Here is a 6,853-nt window from a genome sequence, read left to right as displayed (position 1 = left end):
ATACATTGGCTCCCATGGAGACAGATGAACCTACTGCCTCAGATTCTAAGGGCAAATCTAAAATCACACCTGCTATGGCTGCCAGAATCAAGCAAATCAAGCCTTTATTGTCAGGTGAGTGATTCTTTTTCTTCCTACTCCCTTTTCTGGGTTTCAGAGTCTTAACCAGTTCTCAGACAAATTCAGTTGATATGGCTGTGTTGTTTCCTTTAAGGAACTTTTAAACTTGGGTGGCTTGTCTTCAGATGTATTTAATACAGTGTCTACTATGTGACAGGCTCTGTACTAAGTGCTCGAGAACAGAGATAAAGGGACTCGTTTCCTGAAAGCCATGTCTACACCTCCTTTTCTTTAATTCCTTCCTTCCTACTCATTTTTCAACTACTGCAAATGGCTTCTGCTCCTACCATTCCACTGAAATGTCTCACTGGAAACTTGTTGCTAAGTCCATTGGATACTCTTCAGCCCCTTTCTCATTTTTCTGCAGCAAAATAGTTGGCCCACCACCTCAGAAAACTCTTTTCTTGGCTTCTGTGGTATGAAACTGTCCTGTTTCCCTGTTAACTTGTCTGGCTTCTCCACCCAGTCTTCCTTTTCCTTCCTTTTTGACCCTTAAACATAGTTGGCAAGTGACATGGTTGATTCATGTTTTAATAATGTAATTTTAGCAGCTCTGTGGAGACCACATTAACAAGATACAAGACTGCATTAAAGATGTGCACTGATCTTTGTCGTCTTTTGCCCCTTAATGTTTAAGAAACATATTTTGTATGTTCCTCAATATTTGCCTCTTTCTGACACTTTAATGTAGAGGAAAGTGAGGACATAACTCCTGGGAATCTGGAGCTGGGCCCCAAAACAAGCAGAAAATGGCCTTTGGTGGTTCTATTTGTTATTTTAAACTCCCTTGAACTTTACATTCTGTTCTAATTTGTTTAATTCTTCTCCTTTTGTTTTAATTTGAAAATCTACCACCACAAACCCTATATTGAAGGACCAAGAGACCAAGAAGGTGCTCATGGTTTACCTCTACTTTTCTTTGCTTGACCTCTTGGACTACTATGACCTTAGTAAAATACGGGGTTTCTGTGTGGGCCCGGCCCATGCTTTTAATGTCTATTTATCTGTGGCTACTGGCCTTTTATTTTCCTTTCTTATCCTTGCTAACAACTTCTGAGCTGTTTGTTTGTGAAACAAAGTGTAGTCTTAAGTTCGGATACATTGGTTTTTCAAAGTCTGGGCATAACCAGCATCCAGCCAAGCAGTGCAAATATCTGTACCTAGTATTAGGAGATCCTGATTTGGATGGATTAGGAAGAACGGCCTGTTCCTTTTTTCTTATGCTGTTTAACTCCGTGTACTAAGCTTTGGGTATGATATGTACTGCCAGCTCTAGTAGTAATAGAGCCTATTTTTCACAGTGCAGGTACACAATTAAGAAATGTTACTTTGACTCAGATCTAACCTTTCTTATCTCTGGATCATGATGAAATGTTTCTGAAATTCTGTAGCAGTATTTTCATTCATGATTTTGAGTAATATTCATTGTAAAAATATAAAATACAGAGAAGGGGCGCCTGGGTGGCTCAGTCGGTTAAGCGTCTGACTTCGGCTCAGGTCATGATCTCGCAGTTCATGGGTTCGAGCCCNTTCTAAATAGAATATGTCTGGACATGTTGCCTTTCTCTTTTTCTACATTTCCTTTTATAGGTTTATATTTGGATTCTACTCTCTTTTTGGTTCAACGACATGTACCAAAAAGCATCCTACAAAGATGAGAACTTGAAATACTTATAGTCCATCTACCTAACACCTTAGCAAAGGCATTTATAAAATTGTTAAGCTTTTCCTAGCAGTATTTTTAAAGTTCTGTAGGCATTTTAAGTGATTCCATAACCCAGTAGATGTATTCATTTACTTAACTGATTATATTGCCGTGTTGCTTTTTCTACAAAGATAGTTTCAATATATACTTCCTTTAACAGTATATTTACCTTATTTGTCTTTCACATTTGTTATATAATGAGTGCCAACATAGTTCTCTGTCTCCTGCCTTCAAAAGAGGCATTTATTGGGGGAGGGTCAAGATGGCTGAGAAGTAGTGAGCTCTGTGCATTGCACTTGCTCCCATATCTCACACGAAAAGATCTGAAGCCATAGGAAACCTTACAGAACCCAAGAGATTGGGAGAAAAAGGACGCAGAATCCACCGAGAAAGCCTTCTAACGTGAGTGCGAACTGAGGAAGATAAAATCGGGCTGGGATCGGAGACTCGGGGCGATCCCCCTCTGTGGGGAGTAAGAAGGGAAAGAGAGAGTCCGAAACTACTCAAGACATGGTCCCTGTCGCTGGGGAACAGAAAAACCTCCGCTCGGGGCACAGAAGGACCGTGCGCACCAGGTCCCCGCGCGCCAACTTGTCCGGGAGGGGACGCGCGCCGACCGCTCCTTTTTGCTCCTGGCTGCCTGGACCCCTAGAGAGGCCCCATGCCGACCGCGCCATTGTGCTCCTGGTTGGCTGGATCCCTGGAGGAGCTGCACGCGCATGTACTGGGCCTCTGTACTCCTCGCTGGCTGGACCCCTAGAGGGAAGGCAAAGGGCTTAAATCTGGGAGATTTGCCCGCGAGTTCATGTTTCGGGTGATGAGACACAGAGGGACCCGGTTTCCCGCTCTCCAGCAGGCCCAGCGCGCCCCCCAGGCAAACCCCCATCCTTGCTCCCCAACCCGACCTGGAGGAGAAGAGAGCAGTGATTCTGACTCCATCCCCAGGGCTAGGCTAGAGGATTGGAATTGCCCTGAGGGGATTGCCTGCAAGGTTGTGTCTACGGCAATATCAGTGGGGCACGCTGACTGGGATTTGGAAACTAGGCCTGGCCTGGGTGAAAGAGCGCGACGCACTTTGGCTGCGCCCCCGGCACAGGGAGTTTACACACCCAAAAAAGCAAGGTGCAACACTTGGTNATCCCTGCTAGAGAGCTGCCCTCCTCACCCCCCCCTTCCCGGAACACTGACCTGATTAACTCTGGTCACCAGCTTGCTTAAACAGCCACATTTAGTCTATTCTGTAGATGTAAATTCAACACTACCTAACTTAATCATCTCTGTCTCTCAGGAGTAATTAGACTATATAGTTTCTCTCTGTTATCTCTGGATAACACCAGTGTCCCTTTCTCACCCATCCAACCAAATTCCACCCTTTAGCTCTTTGGAAAAAGCCTCTTATCCCTTCTGCCTGTACATACTATTTCCAGTTTTGCCTCATCCCCGCCCTATCTTCTCTCTCTTTCTCTATGCTCTTCAACCAGCACTGCATACACCCGGCTATGTAATTGTAGCTAGGAAACCCGGTTATATATGCTTTAAACCGTTCTTTGTCCATCGGTTTTCTTCTTTTTGACCTTTTCACGTATTTTTTATTATNATGGAATGTAAATGGGCTGAATGCTCCAATCAAAAGACATAGGGTAGCAGAATGGATAAAAAAAACAAAATCCCTCTCTATGCTGTCTACAAGAAATTCAATTTAGACTGGAAGATACCTTCAGTTTAAAAGTAAGGGGATGGAGAAATATATATCATGCTACTGGAAATCAAAAGAAAGCTGGAGTAGCTATACTTTTATCAGACGAACCGGACTTTAAAGACAATAACGAGATGAAGAAGGGCATTACATAAAAAGTACATGGTCTATGCATCAGGAAGAACTAACAATCATAAATGTTTATGCACGGAATATGGGAGCACCTAAATACTTAAAACAATCACAAACAGAATCTTATAGATAAGAATGTGCTAATAGCAGGGGACTTTAATACTCTGCTTACAGCAATGGATAGATCATCCAGACAGAAAATCACTAAAGAAATAATGGACTTGAAAGACACATTGGACCAGATGAATCTGACAGATATATTTAGAACTCTACATCCTGAGGCCAAGGAATTCACTTTCTTCTCAAGTGCGCATGGCACGTTCTCCAGGATAGATCCCATACTAGGACATAAAGCAGCCTTCCATGAATATAAAAGAATTGAGATCCTACCATGCACACTCTCAGATCATAATGCTTTGAAACTTGAAATCAATCACAGGAAGAAGTCTGGAAAATCTCCAAAAACATGGAGGTTAAAGAACACCCTACTAAAGAATGTATGTGCCAATCAGGCAGTTGGAGAAGAAATTTAAAAATATATGGAAACAAATGAAAATGAAATCACAACAATCCAAACTCTATGGGATGCAGCAAAGGCAGTCCTAAGAGGAAAGTACATTGCACTCCAGGCCTATTTCAAGAAATTAGAAAAAGCACAAGTGCAAAATCTAACAGCTCACCTAAAGGAACTAGAGGCAGAGCAACAAGAATGCCCTAAACCCAGTAGAAGAAGAGAAATAGTAAAAAATCAGAGCAGAAATAAACAACATAGAGACCAAAGAAACAATTGAACAGATCAATGAAACCAAGAGTTGGTTTTTTGAAAAAGTAAACAAAATTGACAAACCTCTAGCCAGACTAATCAAAAAGAAAAGAGAGAGCACCCAAATAGACAAAATCATGAATGAAAATGGACTTATTACAACCAACCCCTCAGAAATACAAGCAATTATCAGGGAATACTATGAAAAATTATATGCCAACAAATTGGACAACGTAGAAGAAATGAACAAATTCCTAAACATACACTCAGTACCAAAATTCACACGGGAAGAGAGGAAATACCTGAACAGACCCATAACGAGTGAAGAAATCGAATCAGTGATCAAAAATCTCCCAACAAATAAGAGCCCTGGACCTGATGGCTTCCCTGGGGAATTCTACCAGACATTTAAAACAGAATTAATCCCAATTCTTCTCAAGCTATTCCAAAAAATAGAAATCGAAGGAAAACTCCCGGACTCATTTTATGAAGCCAGCATCACTCTGATTCCCAAGCCAGACAGAGATCCAGCAAAAAAAAAAAACTACAGGCCAATATCCTTGATGAATACGGATGCAAAAATCCTCAACAATATCCTTGCAAATCAAATCCAACAGCACATAAAAAGAATTATCCACCAAGTTCAAGGGGGATTCATTCCTGGGTTACAGGGCTGGTTCAGTATGCGCAAATCAATGTGATACATCACATCCACAAAAGAAAAGATAAAAGCAATATGATCCTGTCAATAGATGTTGACAAAATATAGCATCCCTTCTTAATAAAGACCCTCGAGAAAGTCGGGATAGAAGGAACCTACTTAAGCATCATAAAAGCCATCTATGAGAAGCCCTCAGCTNCAAAGAGGAAGTCAAACTTGCACTTTTCGCAGATGACATGATACTCTACATCGAAAACCTGACAGACTCCACCAGAAGCCTACTAGAACTGATCCAAGAATTCAGCAAAGTTGCAGGGTAGAAAATCAATGTACAGAAATCGGTTGCATTTTTATACACCAACAATGAAGCAACAGAAGGGTTAATCAAGAAGCTGATCCCATTCACAATTGCACAAAAAAGTGTAAAATACCTAGGAATAAACCTAACCAAGGATACAAGAGATCTGTATGATGAAAACTATAGAAAACTTATGAAGGAAATTGAAGAAGACACAAAGAAATGGAAAAACATTCCATGCTCATGGATCAGAAGAACAAATATAGTTAAAATGTCATTACTACCCAAAGCACTCTACACATTCAATGCAATCCCAATCAAAATTGCACCAGCATACTTCTCAAAACTAGAACAAACTATCCTAAAATTTGTATGGAACCACAAAAGACTCCGAATAGCCAAAGTAATACTGAAGAATAAAACCAAAACGGGAGGTATCACCATCCCAGACTTTAGCCTCTACTACAAAGCTGTCATCATGAAGACAGTATGGTATTGGCACAAAAAAGACACATAGACCAATGGAATACAATGGAGAACTCAGACCTGGACCCAAAGTTATACAGCCACCTAATCTTTGACAAAGCAGGAAAGAATATCCAATGGAAAACAGACAGCCTCTTTAACAGATGGTGTTAGGAGAACTGGACAGCAACATACAGAAGAATGAAACTAGATCAATTTCTCACACCATACACAAAAATAACCTCAAAAGGATAAAGGACCTGAATGTCNATATGATGGAATACTACATGGCAATGAGAAAGAATAAAATCTGGCCATGTGTAGCAACATGGATGGACCTTGAGGGTGTTATGCTGAGCGAAATAAGTCAGGCAGAGAAGGACAGATACCATATGTTTCAACGTATAGGAGGATTAGGAGGAACTTAACGGAGGACCATGGGGGAGAAGAAGGCGGGAAATGGTGGGGGAGAGAGAGAGAGAGGCAAACCATGAGAGACTCGAATGATGGGAACAAACTGAGGACTGATGGGTGTGGGGGCGTGGGGGGAGATGGGCATGGAGGAGGGCACTTGTGTGGATGAGTAGTGGGTGTTATATGTAAACCAACTTGACAGTGAACTGTAAAAAAAAAAAAAAAGCATTTATTCTCTTTGAAACACCCTTTTTGGATTGTCACATGTAGAAAGAAATCCAGGTATTTCCCAGGTATTGTGAGGGAGGAAGTGGTTGATCGTAAAAGTATATCGTCACTAATATTAGTTATAATGAAATCATTCTGAGAATACTCTCTTGCCTTATTTGACTTTTGGGTTCCAGCTTCCTCCAGATTAGGCCGAGCACTTGCTGAGCTATTTGGACTCCTTGTTAAACTTTGTGTGGGGTCTCCTGTCCGCCAGAGAAGGAGCCATCATGCTGCGAGCACCACCACAGCACCAACACCTGCTGCTCGATCCACAGCCTCAGCCCTCACTAAGCTCCTCACAAAGGGCTTATCTTGGCAACCTCCGCCAT

The sequence above is a fragment of the Crocuta crocuta genome, unplaced genomic scaffold (assembly GCF_008692635.1).
Source record: "Crocuta crocuta isolate KB4526 unplaced genomic scaffold, BGI_CrCroc_1.0 scaffold1307, whole genome shotgun sequence".
In the NCBI taxonomy this organism is placed as follows: Eukaryota; Metazoa; Chordata; class Mammalia; order Carnivora; family Hyaenidae; genus Crocuta; species Crocuta crocuta.
This window is presented reverse-complemented; position numbering follows the sequence as displayed.